The sequence below is a fragment of the Xiphophorus couchianus genome, chromosome 16, assembly GCF_001444195.1.
Source record: "Xiphophorus couchianus chromosome 16, X_couchianus-1.0, whole genome shotgun sequence".
Classification (NCBI taxonomy): Eukaryota; Metazoa; Chordata; class Actinopteri; order Cyprinodontiformes; family Poeciliidae; genus Xiphophorus; species Xiphophorus couchianus.
Window position 1 is genome coordinate 12,210,632 of NC_040243.1, and position 18,057 is coordinate 12,228,688.

Sequence of the window (18,057 nt, forward strand, 5' to 3'; positions counted from 1 at the left end):
GGTTTCACTGCTCCACCTCACCAAACAAACACGGACACATCTCCTCAAAAGCCTCTTCACAACACAGCAACAAACAGGCGTGCAGCCCTACATCCTGATACACATCTTAGCCAGGCACTCACAAAAGTCCATCCATGCACAGAAGTAATTAATCAAGCCATAGTTTCACAAATTCATGTGTCCTTCCTCTCTCCTTCACACAAATGCTGACGCAGACTCATACAGGCCACAGTTTGCCGTGAATGGTGGGCTTTGAGAGCAACTGGCTGGGAGCCACATGAGACGACGGCCTTGTGTCTGGGAGGCATGGAGCATGGAGGTAAGCAGGTTCACCATCCCAATAAGCGATTGCCTCAGCTTGCATATGTATATCCATACACGGGGGATTGCAAGAGGGTCCAGAGACCCCCGTGAGCCAAAGATAAGAGGATGATAATACACTCAGAGGGGGTGCAAACAGGGAAGCAGAGTGTGTATATACACAGAGCTGCATTATGCTGCTATCAGTTTGATCTTACAGCAAAAATAGACACTCGTGTTCTTCGCAAGGATAAAATCTAAACATTGCGTAGCCTTCATGTTTGCACACCATGTTACCAACAGTTGGGATCAATTTTACCAGATTAAAACACAAGAAATAGTGTGATGTGTTAAAAACAGACAAACAACCTGTCACGTTTTCAGCTGAGCATGTGTCACGAGAGAGCACAGTCTGATATTTGTTGTGCTGTAACAGAAGACAGGAACATCAAGGTGAGGTTTGACAGGTCTGTTGAATGCAATTAGTTTCTTCTGCATAAATTGTGCAGGGAATTACTTGTTTGTATGTTTTGGCTACATGCCTTTCGTGGATATGAGGCCTGGCAGCATAAACTATTTCTAAAAGTCTACAGATTGTGCAATTTTGAGGTTTCATTTTATTGTTTTATTTAGAACAATGTCTCAAATCTCTTTGAAAATCAAAATCCTTGGCAATTGCTTGATTATAAAAGTTTTCCATGTGAGTTTATGGAAAACTTAGGCTTGATAACGTAAACACTGACCTCCTATGCACAGAGGTATCAAAGAGTCGTATTATTTTGACTTTTCAACAGTTGCGAGTGTTCAGACTAAGATTTTTGCTGGATAAAATCAATCTGAGTTGAAAGCATTTTAAGTTTTTCTATTGGATTTACGTCTGGACTTGGAATGGGCCATTTGAACACCTGGATATGATTATATCTAAACCTACCATTCCGCTATCAAAGGTGAATATTTGCCACAGTCTCAAGAATTCTGCAGCCTCTGGCAGCTTATTCCAAGGATTTTCTTGGAATAAGCTGCTTCCCTGTTCCTTCTGATAAAAAGAATCCCCACAGCATGGTGCTGCCACCACTGCGTTTCACTGTGAGGATGCTGTATTCAACACTGATGTGCAGTGTATGAATTTTGCTATGGAACATGTAGAACATAGCAACAAACAAATATTAACCCATATTAATTTGGAATTATAACTGAAAATAACTTTATAAATGTGATGAATGCATTAAAAGCATCTTAATAAGCTTTAATATTATTATTTATACTCAACTTATCTTAGTGAGTCCCAATCATCCTCAGAGGAGACGCCTCCAGTGTCCCCATGGTTGTATTTCACCTCTTCCTACCCTCAGTCAGTCTGACTGGGAAGTGACTCAATGTGTGTGTTGATCTTGGACTGGACTTGCAGGATTTTGGCTAAATCTTTGAAACAGCATCCACTGAGACGGGGCTTGTAAGAAAGAGTGTAACAAATAGGGCCGTGCAGCAGAGAGTGGGAGTGATGCAGGCAAGGGAAGATTATGGCGTTCTGTCCGTGCATGCTTGTGAGATGAGTGGGTGTGTGTGCGGATGTGCATGTGTGTGCGTGTAAAGCTTTGCTGTGGGTGGCTGTGAAGTTTGAGGAAGGGGTGTTGGCTGGCCCCCATGCAGACTTCCTCGCTCAGCCGTGGGGTCGGCACTGTCTCTGAAAGGCAGCATTGTCCCTCCCTGGGCCCTCTCTCAATCTCTCGCCGAGTAAACACGGACTACAGCAGCTGAGTGGGAGGGAGGAAAGGAGGGAAGATCGCAGGGGCCGCGGCGAGGATATATGAGGGTGAGGAGGAAGTGGTGGAGGAAGATTCCTCAAAGGGAGGTTTGTGTGTGTCTTCTTAGCGAGCGTTATCATCTATCTCTTCGTGTAAATCTTTCCAACCTGAGTCCTGAATTCTAAACACAAGTCCCTTTGAAGACTCTTGAGTCCGTGTGTGTGTGTGTGTGTGTTAGAGGGTAAGTTTGGGTCAAAGATGGATGAAAGTTGGGCGGGTTAATGACTGAGACAGCATAGAAGGGGCATCAGGTCAAAGGCAGAGCTGCGTGTTTCAACACCTCTGTGTTCTGGGGCTAAAAGCCCACGGATCAAGGCTGACCCGGCCCTGACTGCCTGATCTTTCACCTGATCTGATCTGAGGAGATCAGAACAGGGAGGGTTAGGTTTCAGACAAGTCTGCTTTAGAGAACATAGCTATCAACCATAAGATGATTATGCTTCAGGGTATAAAATCATATTGTGCAATATTTTATTTTCCAAGCGGTATTTAGGAGGGTGAAAGAATGTGTATGTCTACAGATTTTGTGCGGCCCCCTCTGAGGTTGGCTGTAAGTTAATCTCCCTCCTGCTGGGACCCTGGAAGGTGGTCTGTAGGAGGTAAGTCATCTCTCCCCAGGGCTCTTTGTGCGCTCACTCTCATTTTCCTTTTCACACACATGCACACGCATGCACTGAGGCCAACTGATCCAAGCAACACTATAAAAACACAAAGTCGTCTTAGGCTGATTTCTTCCTCCCAGTAAATCCCTAAAGTGTCACGGATTTCAAGGTGTGATGGAGGGAAAAAACTAGAAGTTTTTCAAGAAATCAGTGAAATGACACCTCATTAATGAATTAATATAATCGAGCTTCAAGCACATTTCACTGCAGTTATTACCACTTAATAAATTTCCAAACCTTTATGCCAGGACCCAAAAAGCTGCCCTAGTTCCTGGAAAAGGTCTCTGTAGTGGAAACGGGCCTGATGTGAACAGAGAAACTCCCTTGAGTCTTTGACATGAATCACCGCAGAGCAGAACATTTTCTTCCTAAACCCTGTTAAATGTGTGAAAAAAACATGGCCGCCGTCGTCAATAGCAGCACTTATAAGACTAACGGACTTAAAAGGAAAAGGTAAAAACTTCTTGTGTTTCCATCCAACAGGTACAAGGATTGGGTAAGTTATAAATGACTGAGACGTGGGTACGTTGCAACCCCTGACTTTTTACGGTTGGGATCCACATGTTTAATTCAGACCTAGAGTAAATAAATGGAGTTAGCACTTCTCACTAATAGGCACAAATCTCTGGAATAGTCCTGGTTTAACAGATCAAAAACTCTTCTGCTCTATCAATGAAATTTATTAAAAAATAAAGCGAGTTACTTTAATACTGAATTATTAATATGTTCACATTGAGAAACTGAAGAAATCAGACCCATATGAGGTCACTCTTTTAATCCCTCTTCTGTCATTACTGACGTGAGTTGAGGTAATAGCCACTAAGGACCCCACCTATGCTGGTACATGAACCCACCCACATCTTTCATCTCTCACGCATCACCCAGCATACACACAAACACACACAGTCGGACAGCTGAGAGGTTTCTTTTTCGGGTTTTTGTCATCCTTATTCAGCCTCCTCCTCAGACAGGAAACCTCAGTTTCCACTCCTCCTTCTCTGGGCCTCTCATTCTCTCTTTCTTTTTTTCTTGTATTCTTTGCTTAAATTTTTAAACTCACACTTGTGGCTATTGTGGGTTGTTCCTGTGTGCGTCTAGCCCTAGTCACTTTACTAGAGCATTAAATGATTATTTCTCATTTGTACATTTTCTAAGAAACTTAACGGGACTTTAAAGTTTTCTACTGTTGTCATTAAATTAAACCTGCAAATGTCTTTTTTCAGCCCCGCTGCAAACATGCTGAATCTTAGACGGTATTATGTAATATCAGAATGCATGCAGCCCCCAGGGAAGGGCTTTTGAGGGAAAACAGTTTGTGGAGCCCCGGAATACAGAGGAAAAGACATTTGCATTAGCGTCCAAAACAGCCACCAGTTCTCTCAGGATTTTCTATAAGAAAAGCAGGAATAAATTAGCACAAAATGGAGCAAATGGGAGCAAAAGAAGGATCAAAAGGAGAAAAAGTGAGTAAAAGAAGGGAAGAAAAGGGAGGGATAGGTTTAGTAAAGTAAGAAAATAGTGCAACAGGAAGCTTCTGAGAGAGCTACCGATGGCCTGCAGCCAGAGCTTTCAGACACGGAGGAATTCCAGGCAGAAGGCAGGGAAGGAGAGAAGGTGCCAGGAGGGAGGGAGCAGCCGAACAAGGAGGGCGGGTCGCGCTTGTGGTTTGTTGTCAAAGGGAGACCACAGCAAGAGAAAGAAGGAGAGCATGCTTAATGCAGCTGACTGCATTTAAGACGTGTTGAATTGGTCCAGCAGTATGTCAGTAAGAAAGAAAAAATAACATTTGTTATGATACTGCATAGTTTCATGACAGATTGACAAACTTCATAAATTTTAGATTTTAGGTTGAATGTTAATACTATTTAATAAAATGAAAATAAAATGTCAATTTGAAATTATTGAATAGAAAAAACACTCTAGAATACATCTGAAACGCAGCACAGTCTTCTTAAAACGCCCCAGATTGAGTCAGTAAGGAATTATTTTACACAACATTATTTTATATCATTAAATATTCTTTTTAGGTTTTATGTGTATTTTTACATAGTCATTTAAAGCACCCAGTTCATAAAAATGTGGCACGACGCGGTGGCCTGAGTGATGGATGGATGGATGGTTTGGCAAGAGTTTTTTGATCTTTGTGCTTCTTTTATTCGCCAGGTCATTAGAAAAAGAACACTGTGCTCTCAGGAGAGAACATGATCAGAAAGAAATCAGTTCTGCAATAAAACATTCTTCCGAGATGCTTTGACGGAACAAATTAATAGAAAAGGCAAATTTAGCTGGAAAACGCTGCTGCACAGGGGAAAACTCCCCTAGCTGCACTTAATTTGCTTGTCTCTCTCAGGCCCTTCATAGTGAACATGCTGTCCAACACAAGTGCAGACTGAGAGGACATGCGATCACGTGTCTTTTCATTCTCTGGTCTGATCAGATGGTCTTCATGGAATAGCCAAATCTATAGTGCCACTCAAAAATATTCATACCCATGTAACTTTTTTATTTTGATTTTATTCAAAAATCTTTAAGAAAAAAAAATGGTGTAAGGATGTTCTCAGGTCAAGTGAGACAAAAACTTGCCTACATCTAAAATGCCATGTTTGGTAGAAAAACTGACACTGTAACACAGCGACGTGTGGTGGCAGCATCATGCTGACTGGATGGCTTTTCGTAGCAGATGAAAGCTAGATACAGAGCAACTTTTGGAATAAAATTTCTTCCGCAACACAGTATGTGGCATTTCAGGACAGCATCCACAGGAGAATGATCCCATCCATCAACGTGTGCAGCACTTTGCACAGTGGTTACAAGGGCTTTGAAGATTAGCGGTGAGTAATGTTACAATAACGCGGGGCGTTTCACAACATCCCAATTTTACAAGGTGGCGAACGGCAGGATGCAGTTAGCGCAGCATGAGTAAGAGAAGAGAGAAGAAGAGAAGCCATCCCCAAACTGCTTTATTTTAACCTCCTGTAACGCCGATGGGCCTCTCCACCTCCAGCGGTGAACACAATCCCTCCAACCCTTACTCCTCATCTTTCATCTCTGTTCTCCCACACTTCCATGTAAAAAAAACCCCCAAAACAATCTGCCTCATCTCTGCTCCCTCTTGACTTCCTCTTCACTTTCTCAGGCTATATTCCCATTCCCTTCTATTGCTCTCTTCTTTTCCTCTTCTTCACAAACTCCCACCACGTCTATCGCTGCCGTCTGTTTTCCACAGACACACTTACACACCAACCTCCTCTCCCTCTCAATCAAAATCTGTGGGCTCTCCCCCCGCAGGCAGTGATGCAATCCACCGACTCCTGCGTGCAATCTCAGGGTCTGGAGTTGGCTCGGCAGCCAAGCAGGGGCGTTTCCACAGCACGCTCGGCAGGAAAGCAACAGGAGGGGAAAAGATGGGAGGCGAGAGAAAAGAGGGAACACAGCCAGTGTGAGAAAGAGCAAAAGAGAGTCTAAAGCTGTGCGAGCTCATAGTGGGAGATCTGGACAAAAAAGTACCGTCATAAAAAGTTTACAGTTTGTGCTGCTTCTTTAGAAGTAAATGTCTGGCAAACCTGACTTTGTTTTGTGCAAGCAGGATGGTGTGTGTGGTTGTTGTAAATTGCTTTAAATGTTCTGGAAGGAGCTTTGGAAAGAACATGACTCTCGATGATCAAATAGCACAACATCTCAGCTCTTGGTCCTCTCATCAGCCCACAGGCCAGCTGTGTCTGTTTTGCTGGGATTGCTGGAACTGGATTTCGGAAGTGACAGTTCTTCGCTACTCCCACACTGATCACTGTCATTCCTGCTGACTCACACCACATTAGCATTACTGCCTCAAGAAATCCAAGTAACAGTAATATATTATTATTATTATTATTATTATATTCCAATAAAACCTGTCAGAAACTGCAAAATACATGCCTGTTTAGAATAATAAGAACAAACTATATGGATTCTCGAGTGTCATAAATTTTCCAGTAACGCCAGAAAATTAATCTAGAAATGTTGCTGGTCAACTAAAAAAATCACTAGTGGGATCTGAAAAGTTAATAAGTTAGCAGCTTTTCTTGAACTTCCAAAAGAGGGAGAATGGCACATCAGTCAAGAGGCATTTCAAAATTAGAGCATCAGTGAAAAATGCAAAAATAATACAAGTTAAAAAAAACATATATTTTTTTGTTTGGAGCAAAAATCTAAACTGAATGACATGTTGATGTGGCCACATCACCCCAAATATTGAAGCATAGTACTGGCTGCATCATTCTGAGCAGAGTTTCTTTTACGGCAAGAAAGCTGGCCAGAGCTCATGGGAAAATATATGGGGCTCCATATAAGGAAAATACCAGAAGAAATGCCATTGGAGGCTTCAAAAGGTCAATTTGAGACCATGACACTCAGTCCTCTCTTCAGCTCACAAACCAGCTGTGTCTGTTTTACTGGGATTGCTGAAAGTGGAGTTTGGAAGTAACACCTCTCTGCTGCTCCCTCACTCTCTGTCTGATTAAAAAATGTCCTTTTCTCCCCATTACGTTGTTGGGGCTGGGCAAATAACATGTATTAGCACAGTGTGTGTACACAGAGGTACGCCACATTCTTTTAATGCCAGAGGTGTGTTCACTAAAAGAGTGGCCTTATCGAAGAAAATGGGCTTGATACATGTTGAGCGGCAGATCACAGACCTTTAAAGGGCTCTAAATCTTCTTAAGCTGTTTCATTTGAAATGGTTTGCGACATGCAAAGCACGTACAAGCTCACTTTGCCAGATTTATAGCAAGAGACCTCCACTGAAAGACGCAGAAATGAGTCTTAAGTCAGGTCAGGAATGCAAAGCACAGACACCTGCCTCAATCTTTGAAATACCAGGCTCACGCTACACACAAAAAAAATCCCAACAGACCACTCCCAAACACCTAAGTAGAGTTTATAGGTTTAAAAATGATGGCTAGTGAACTTGCAGTGTATGAAACCACCTCTGCAGCCCCTAGAACACAGTAAATACTGTATCTAAACAGATTCAGCCAACCTGCAGCACTGACTCTGTGGAGTTCAGGCTAGTTCAGAATACTGTAGCTGCGCTCCAACTTTGGGAGGGGCGAAGTCTGTCTCACAGTCATTTCCTGAACGGGAATATTATGGCACCACACGCATGAGAAACAAACCCCTTTCACACCGACATGCCGACCTGAGATGCTCTCCTTTCGCTTGCAACTCAATAAAGCAAGTGAGCACAGGGAAATCTCAAGGAAGCGGGTCTTTTTTTTAATTCAATAGCTGCAGTAATATGATCTCAGCTGCACCTTTATGCAACACGGCCTCCGGGAGGCTGAGGCTGCAGCCAAAGCGAGGCGTGAGGTGGGGAAACTCATCTCTGCAGAGTTGAAACTTTTCAGCCTTTTCCACTGTGGATTTTGGATTGTCACTCCAACTTGTTAAGAAGTCAGATTTAAGTAAAAACAAAACAAACAAAAAAGTCAAGCATTTTCAACTTTTCAAACACAAATAATGTGCTTAGAGTTTTTAACTCTTCATTCAAAGTTCAAATATTTTCAGTGAATTCCTGCACCTCCACCCAAACCTGTACCTCGGATCTCTGCTGGAGACTGACACCTGTGAAGTCTTCCAGAGCGGTTGTGGTTTGAACCCAGCACATTTGTTCAAAATGTTTTCATATTTTGTTGATTCACAAACAGTCGCAATTTATTTTTGTTCTCAGAAGTTGATGATCGACAGACACACGGTATCATATTCCAAAGTGGAAAGAAAAGGGAAAACATGGATTTTAATTAAAAGCATAAATCTAAAATGTGTGGCATTCATTTAGTCAGAACCCTTGAGTCAAAACTTTGAAGAACCAGTTTTAGCTGCAAGTCTTTGGGGTTTGTTGTTTTTTGGTTTTTTTTGCAACACATCTTTGAGAAATAGCTCCAAAAAGGCAGGACTAGATGGAGAGCATCTTTGAACATCAATTTTTAAGTCCTGCCACATGTTCTTAATTGACTTTATTTCCTGCCTTTGACTGGGCCATTCTAATGTGTCTAAACCATGTTATTGTAACTCCGACTGAATGCTAACAATTGTTGTTCTGCTGGAAGATGACTCCCTGCTTGAGTCTCAAAGGTTATGCAGTTTCAAACTCCACGATTGCCCTATATTTATATTGTTTGTTGAAGAACTTTACTTTCTTCCATTACAAAAGGACTTACTTAATGGAACCATAGAGTTATGTGAACGATGATCAATGAAGTTAATTCTTACAACAACAAAAACCAAAACTGACTAACAATACTGCTTTAAACTGAAACTCTAGCACAATTATGCACTACTTTGTGTGCATAAAATGCGTTACAAGTTAGAATTGCAACATACTAAAATGAAACAGCATCATAATGTGAGTCCATGTGCGTACAGAGGAGGAGGAACAGGGCAGCGCTTCAGCTCTCCAAACTAAAGCATTTTGAAAGGAGGAAAAGGAAGAAATACAAAAACAGAAGAGAGCAATTAGTAGCGTAGGAGATGTGTGCTTTTGTGAGTGATATGAGGCCAAGATTCCTGCTGCTGCTTTAAACTTGGGTGTGCCCCTCAGATTGTCTTTGTTTGAGCCCCATGTCTGTCTCATATGATCACACATTTACGCACAAAGCTCATGTTGTCTTTTCCTCATTAGGTCTGTCTGACTTAACCGTAGCAGTTGTTTTCGCTGAACAACCCTCTGCCCACTGTCGCCTCCACCATTGGCAAAGGAACAAGGTCAGGCCGTCTTTCTCTTTTTTCTTTTTCTTCTCTTTGTTTTTATCCCTCTTCTCTTTTTTCCCCTTGCTGTATTCCTATATTCTGGCTCCTCTATAAGTGCCATGCTCCACCCTCCAGCTTTCATCTTTTGTGGCTCCGTCCAAGAGAGCGAAACGGCAAAAAGAGACCAGAGACAAGACAGATGCGAAGGGACAGATGGGGGACGGTTGAGATGGCGACAGACATGGTTTGAGCATAATGCTGCAAAACGGAGCACCACTTAAATTCTTGATTTAAATTTGTTGACACTTCCAATTTGTGTGATCTCCTGGAAATGAGCAAGCAGAAGAATCTGGAGCTGATTCCTGGTTTCCTCTTGGTGAAACATCAAAGCCCAATAAATACAATCGTACAGGAAATGAAAAACTTTGAAACTTTGAGAGTGTGAATATTTTACCCAAAATGATTCAGACCCTTTTGCCCTAAGGTCATTAATTTGGACTAAAACAAGGACAGTCTTAGGGTAACAGCAACCAGACAGCACTGAAGCTGATTTACAGTTGACATTAAATTACACAAGTTGGGTAAAAATAGTTCTGTTTTATAGAATAGGCTAGAAAATTGGGAACTGTGATATTTTTGATGACTTTTCTTCAAATTCACAAATTTCAAAGCAGTACTAGCAGTTGGTAGACTTGCCTCTTAAATTGTATGACTTAGACAGGATATTTTACTTATACGTCAACAAGCTTCTCACAATTACAATTGGCCACTCCAAAGGCTTGATCTCATTGCCTCTAAACACTTCATCTAGAGTGGTGGTATACTTTCAACCATTGCCCACTTGGCTGATCTACTTGTGCTAAAGCTTGAACTTTTTCACAGATGTCTTAAAATGTTGCTTCAGTGTTTCCAATTAGAGCTCTTTTTTATGATGTCATCTATTTTGTGAAGTGCACCAGTCCCTCATGCAGCAAAACATGCACGCATGATGACGCTATCACTATACTTCACAAGAGGGATGAGGATCTTTGGTTTTTATACTGATTGTACAGATATATGAATGTTAGATTCATCAGTCTACAGCTCATGTCTTCATAATGAAGGTCTTTGTCCCTGAGCTTGTTTTGAAAGCATCTTCTGAAGGTCTTTCACTGTTGTGCTTATTTTGCACAAGAACATGTTAATCTCTGGGACACCAGAAAGGTTTTCGTCCTGAACAGTATAATTGCTGGACATTCCCATGGTGTTTGTTTGCATATAACTATTGGAGCTGAAGAATGTGGCACCTTTGGGCATCTGGAAGTTTTATCCAGGATGGAGATCCACAACTCTCTTCTCTTTCCTTTGATTTGTCCATTATGTCAAACAAGAAGCAATGTGTTTGAGGTGTTGAATTAAAATGCCTCAACAGATCCGATCCAGTCAGAAGCTTACACAGCCAAGAGATCATCTGGAGTTTTTAATAAAGGTGTAATAAATTGAATGTCAGTAAACTTCTGAGTCTCTTAATATTCTGGCTTTCAGCAACAAGAAATAATGTAGGTGATCTATACTGACCTAAAAGAGGAATCGCTTAGTCAGATTAATGTCACAGTGAGAAGAAGAAAAAAAAGAGAGAGATTACACAGTGTGTATGTACATATCTGGTTTCAACTGTACCTTTAGCAACCAAAATGAAAACAGTAAGGCTGCTTCTTAGAGCATCTTAAACCAGAACACGTCTCAAAATGCAACCTCAACCTTAAAACGCTTCCAAATTACATAAGGCTACTTCTCAAGCAAACGTCAGTACATATGAAATAAATTAGTGCTGGAAACGTATCCAAACCACCACGGAGAAGGTAAACACTCACAGGCCAGGCTTTTTTTTTTTTTTTTTTAACTTCCTCCCTCTTTTACAGCTTCTATAGGATGGACAACCTCTTATATAATTTATCCGTTGCTTGTGAAGCTGCTACAGGGCAGGGGGCAAGGGGGGGGAGGGGGCTTATGGAAAAAGAAAAATTCAAAGGAGTGAAAGAGAGGTGGAGAGATGGAGTCTGAATTGGGGATGAAGGAGAAGACAGAAGAAGGAGGGGGCAAAGTCTGGAAGCTAGCTGACAGGAATGGATATGCCCAGACAGAAAGCCAGGGCCCAGGCCCAGACTTGAGCCTTATTTGAGTCTCCAAAATACCTCGCCCATCTCTCCGTCATCCCCCTGTCTTAAAAAAAAACAAAAAAAAAAACACCATCAATCCCACTCCCCTTCTCTGCCTTCCAGTGAGTAATTCCTCACTCGTGCTTACAGACAGAGCTCCTCTTCATCTGACTCTTCTTTCTCTTCTCTTCAAACAAGAAATCATGCACATACATACCTTAGCCATACTGTACTGCCAATAGCTACTTAGGGTATACAAGAGAATCCAGGGAGTTAACCAAGCGAGTAAATAACACAAACCAGCTGTGTTTCTGCTGAATGTGCAGTTTTGGACTCGAGCTTCACGACATATAAAATCAGTAAAACTACATCTGCTCCTGCTGTCACTTAGTGCCTTGGTGGTGGAGGATTTCTACCCCATGGACTTTTTCATGTCGTTTAATAGAGCGACACAGGGTAGCATGTAACTGGTTTTTGCAGTTTCTTTACAAAGACGAATCAGAAAGGTTTTGCATGCATTTATGCTAAGCCCCTTGGCACTGACACTCTTAAATGAAGTCAAGTGCAGCCAACTGCCTTCAGAAGTCACCTGGAAAACAGAGTCCACCTGTGTGTATTTTAATCTCAGTGTAAATACAGCTGTCTGTGGCCTCAGAAAAGGCCTCAGATTTTGTCGAAAAGCGTTGGTGAACGGACAAATGTGAAAGTTGCTCTGGTCAGAGGAGACCAAAATTTTAAAACTTTCTGGAATGCATGCAAAACTAACACTGAGTGCTCTGTCTTCATGGTGAAAGATGGTGCTGGAGCTCATGGAGCTCATATTTGATGGGAAGACAGGTGGAGCTAAATAAATAATGATCTTGGAAGAAAACTTTTGTTCCAGTAAGAAAAACACCCTAAATATACAGCCAGAGGTACAAAGGAATAGCTTAGATTAAAGCATATTGATGTGTTAAATGACCTACTTAAAGTCGAGACCTAAATTCAATTGAGAATCAAGATTATAAAATTGATGTTCAAATGTCCTCGCCATCCGGTGAAGACACCCCAGAAGACTTTCAGCTGTAGTTGTAGTAAAAGGTAGCTAAAAGGCAACCTCCACAAAATCAAATGAAATTATATGGACATAATTCCACACAATAGATGAAAAATTAAAGGATTGTGAATTCTTCTTCAAGCCACTATATGTTGTTTTTGGTATGATGTCAAATCAAATGCTGAAAAGGTTTAAGGGGTATAAACATTTTTGCAAAGCTCTGAATAGTCCAAGAAACTAACCAGAAACATTCTTCTTGGTCAGCTCTTTCGCAGTAAAGTTATGCTTTTATGTCTTAATTTTCCTCTTTTCCTCTTTATTCAACTGCTTCCCTTCAAGAGCACGTTGTTCCAGACATGTTCTGCATATTGTCTGAAGAGGTTTGCAAGCTGAAATCCTCTCACGAGGGAATCATTGAGTTGGGAGTGCAGAAGGCACTTTACAGAAAATGAGAAGAGGCTGGGTGGGTTATTTGGACTCGAGCACTGAGTTCTCTGTGTTTATTTTGGAAATGCAGCCCAGCAGACCTGAAGCTGAAGAACTGATCCCTGATCTTTGCTGGTATAAGAGCAAGAAGGAAGCATTCGTTTTCAATGTTCAATACAGGTGATTTAAAGCGAAAGAGCTGTTTCCTATAGGGAGCCTTTTGACCCACCATGGGGACCCAGGAGCTGTCTGCTCTGAGAGGAAACAGTGAGGCGGTGAGGTGATTAGTGGTTACAGTTTAACTGGAGAAAAATGTACGGTGCGTGAGCCACGCCAGCCAGGCGACAAGGAGGTATGCACTAGTGTCTTTCAGCTTCCAAGTGAGCGTGAGTCAAGCTGTGCGCTGCATCCGTTCTGTCTATTTTTACTGTGTGGGTCCATGGAGCCGACCATCGCCCCACAAACACATCCCATAACCCACCAATGATGACTCTGTCACTCCAGTGGCACGTGGCAATAATTATACATAAGAGCATTTACGGAAAAATACATGACATTAAGAGCCTTGTAGAGTCATATCCACTTTTACCTTTGATTCAGTCTGAATCAGCTCCGTTTCAGGTAAATTTTAGTTGAGTCACACTGACACTCTCAAACTTGAGGTTTCTATTTGCAACAGCAAGCATGAATTAGCAATCTGCAACAACAGAAACCAGTTCAGGTATCTCATTCAAAGTCAGTAATACACCCTTAAAGCAGGCATAAGCATAGTGACTCCATGCAATACACACTGAGCTTTAAACCTCTTCACATCATCTGGAAATGCAAACTCAAGTCATACAGTTTGGAGTGAATTGTGATGTGGATACAAGAGTCAGAATTTAACCAAACCACAGCTGCATTGCAGTCGCAAAGCTTTTCATCTTTATATTAATAACTGTTTTCATGTGCAATCACAAGAAATCCAGCTCTGTCATGGTGAATCTAAAATAACATACTCTGCATCCCTGTGAAGCCTGATGCAAGTGTGTATCAGGTGCCTCGTTTTCACAGCATGCTGCCTCATTCACTGACCACCATAATCCTCTCTCCCCTGCTGCTCAGTTGCCTTTCAGCTTGACCGTAATCCGCAGCAGCTATGGCACCCCGCTGCAGTATGAATTCAAGCACTCAAAGTAGCTTCAGAAGTTTGAACAAGTTAGCATCTCATTCACCGATTGTGATGTCCACAGCTGCTCTGATTGACTGGTAAACATGCTGCTGTGGACTCACACGTAGGCCTGTCACGATAAACAATAAATCAATTAATCATACGATAAATTAAAACTATCGACCTCATTTTAATTATCAGCTTTATCGTCTCTTCCGGCCTTTTTCTCTTTCTGTTGATGACACTGAACGAAAAAAGGCTCAACTCCGGTGCTCTCCACTGACCCTCTCTTCCTCATATCCTTAGTGTAATGCCCAGCACACACAACACGATCTTAGAGTTGTCGGTCCATTTTCAATACCTGAGAGACCACACATGAGCCGACAGAAATCCTAGGTATAAAGGTTCGTTTGGGTTCGATCCTGCCTTGTGGTGTCCAACAATGGGCACAAAATAATGGCTACAATTCCAGTTAACTAATTTTAAAACCGGGCATTAATCAATGCTTTACATACCTGCAATGCATGTGGCTAGTGTCAGTCCTGACTGAATGAAAATCATTATAACCTATTTACGTCACGTTAACGAAGAGCAGCTGATTGGCTACCTGTCAAATTCAACAGGCTGTGTTAACTCTCCCAGTCGGGGAAAACCCCTGATTTAGATCGGAGCGGCCATGATGATCTACCGTAACACACCACACACTACAGGATGATCGGTTACGAAATCGCAAGCGACAATCTTAGAAAAACCAACGTTCTAAGATTGTCATAAGGGGAAAATCTGGGGGAAAAAAACCCAGTGTTGTGTGAACTATTGCATCAGGTAGTCGGATGTGCTCATTTTCTCTATTTAAACCTAATTATTGCTATAGGGCAACATAGAATATAGACTTCATAATCTGCACTCTTTTGGTTGTATTTATTTCCACTTTGGCTTTATGTTGTTTAGTTTTTATTCAAGTACATTTTTTGTTAATGGAGACTGATAATCCATTTTATTTTTGTTTTTGGTTGTTTTGTTTATCAGTTGCAGTCTTAAGTATTCTTTTGAAAATAATGTGTATCTATCTTTGGCAGGAAATCGCATGCGTTATTATGTCCTTTCCATTAATTCAGTGTAAAAAGGTCTTCAAACAATATTATCGTTTATCGCAATAATTTTTGAGACAATTAATCGCTCAGCAAAATTTGTAATTGTGACAGGCCTACTCACACGCGCTCTGTGCGAAAACTTTGTAGACTCTGGGTCAAAGTATAAATCCTGAGGAAGTAATAACAAGTATTGGACCAGGTTCTACGTTAAGCTTCAAAAGGCGAAAAGAAGAAACCGGAGCAACAGGCAAAACAAATAGACAAATTGAAAACAGCATTAAATCCCAAACAAGCTGTTTATCATCTAAGCAAAAGACTTTAGCCTTAAAAACTCTAAAGCTGCCCATAAATCAACCTTTCTTGTTGTTTTCTGTCAGGCAATGGCATTTTTATGACTTCTAATGGCAAAGGCAAAAAGGTTTTTTGCTTTTGAAAGTGACACGATAATTGAGATGCACTGGCAGAGCCATTCACAACATTCCTTAATGTCTTTTTAAAAGATCTTGGAGGTTATGGTTGAAAAAAGTGACGTGGTAAAGCAGAAGAATTTCACTTGTGCTGAACTAGAGGATGTAATGTGCTGTTCTTGAAGACAGAGGCAGATCCTCAACTCACGGTACGATTCTTACTGATGCTGCCTGCAGCCCAATAACCACAAAACTCTATCTGCTTTGAAAACACTTATCTTCCACACCACAAATATGCCCCGTTTTAAATTTGGAAGGAAACACCAAAGACGAAAACAAGAAAGAAAAGAGAAAGAGCTGGGGAGAAATTTCCTGATGGCTTCCAACATTACTGATATGACAGGACTGAAGACGTTTTTATGGGCCACGGTAAAGATGCAGCTTCCGTCAATAAAAATAAAGCTTTAGGTTGTGCAGGAGGAATCAAGTCATGGCTGCCTATGTGCAGATGTTGTGGAGAAGCATTCTTCTTGACTGACTCCTCCGTCTGTGAGGTGAGGAGTGGATCGTTCAACAGGACTACGCTGCAGTTAAACCACAATAACATCTCTCCTGCTGCCTGGAAACACTTGTCCACAAGAAGCCACTAACTGGGTCCGTTTAGTTGATAGTTTTTGCTCTTTTTCAGCTGAAATGTTTCCCACTCATTTTTTTTCTCTTCCTCCGTTTCTTCCTTATTTTGAAGCTTTGCTCAACCTAGTTGTGATCCAGCAGTGTGAAACTTGAATACTTTTTTCCCGGTCCTAAAGTTTTGATCAGGAGTGTATTAGATGTTTCCCCATCTTGTCTTTACTGATCACCTTTTGCTCTCTAACGCAGGAAATTACCCAGAGAGTTCACCTTTGTCGATCCAAAAAAAAAAAAAAAACAGCAGCTGTTCAGCCCCTTTACAATTTTGGACTCCAAGTGAATGATGTCATACAGTGGTAGCAAGGGGCGCAAGCTATAGGTGGACGGAAAATTAAAGAAGGGGGTTGATAGCGACGCCCGTGGTTTTAATTTTCAGGGACTGACATGGTGGAAAGCGTTTATCCACTAGTACATGAAGTGGAGTGATTCAATTCTCTTCCAGAGCATCTGCATGAAGATAACTCTCTGTTCAACATGAATAGACCCACAGCAGAACCAGTATTCACCTAGCAGGGTGTATATAGAAAGAACTGGACAGAGACCTGGTCAACATACGGTTGAGTCTGTACTGAGGGCAAGAAAATATTAATCAATTAAAGCTGTCAGCTAAAATACACACATGCATCCTTGATTGTAGACAGAGATGCACAGCTGGAACTTCGTGTACATCTGGATTATCAGTAGAGTTTAGAGTGAGCAATGTCCACTTCGTGACCAGTGGTTATAGATGTTTCTCTGTCTGACCCCAGACTTTCTCTTGGATGAATGTTAAGGCTGACCTGCAGCTGAACTGTTCATCATCTGATTGGCTAAACAATGGCCAGAGCAGGCTGTGGATGTGTGGATCTCCTCTGTTATGAGTTCAGGGAAGGTTTCAGGATGAAACAAAAAAAAAGACTTGCAATAAGGAGGGTGGAATCTCTTTCACAGCTCCTGTTTTATAGGACTGACCCAGTACAATGATACCTCCTGAGCCTACACGTCAATGCATAAAAAATACCCAACACACACCTTGGAAATATTATAATCATTCTTCATCTGATCCCCTCCTATGTGCCTCCGATGTGCACTGTGACCTTTTTAATGATCATACCCGATTCCCCTTCGGCCCTTGCCTTGTTAGGTCTGCCTTGGCAGCGCTCGGCTCTCTCCCCTGGCAGCTCCAGGAACAATAGACCCATGAGAGGCAGCCAATTGGGAGAAGGTCCATCATAAAATAAGTCCCTGTGTGCTGCACAATTAGGCGTAGGAACAGAGCAATTGCTTAATTGGATGAAAATAGCTCTTTATTTATGCTTCTCTTTCTGTGCCCATCCTTGCCCCCTGTACTGCCTCATCTAGCTTGGCACTGAGCTGAACAGCTATGATAAAGAGATCCCAGTCATACAATTATAAAGATTGAGTCAGTAGAGAGCCTCATGGTATGATAACCTTTAGTAAAAATTCAATGGTAATTAGGCCAAAAAGGTCAAGATAACATGTTAAGAATGTTTAACTTTTTGGTATTTTGCTTTTTGTAGCGTAGCAAAAAAGTGTGTTTGATTTGCTTTGTGAGTCAAAACTTTAATCTTGGAAGAACATCAAGGAGTTGAGCTCCTTCTTTAAAATGGAAAGACAGATGAG

The 18,057-nt window shown here is 41.6% G+C and overlaps 1 protein-coding gene across 2 annotated transcripts in view; it reads right to left on the reverse strand.

The window, feature by feature from the left end:
• glis2b (GLIS family zinc finger 2b) overlaps positions 1-18,057 on the reverse strand; it is a 29,199-nt gene that overhangs the window by 9,519 nt on the left and 1,623 nt on the right. The window lies entirely within an intron of this gene.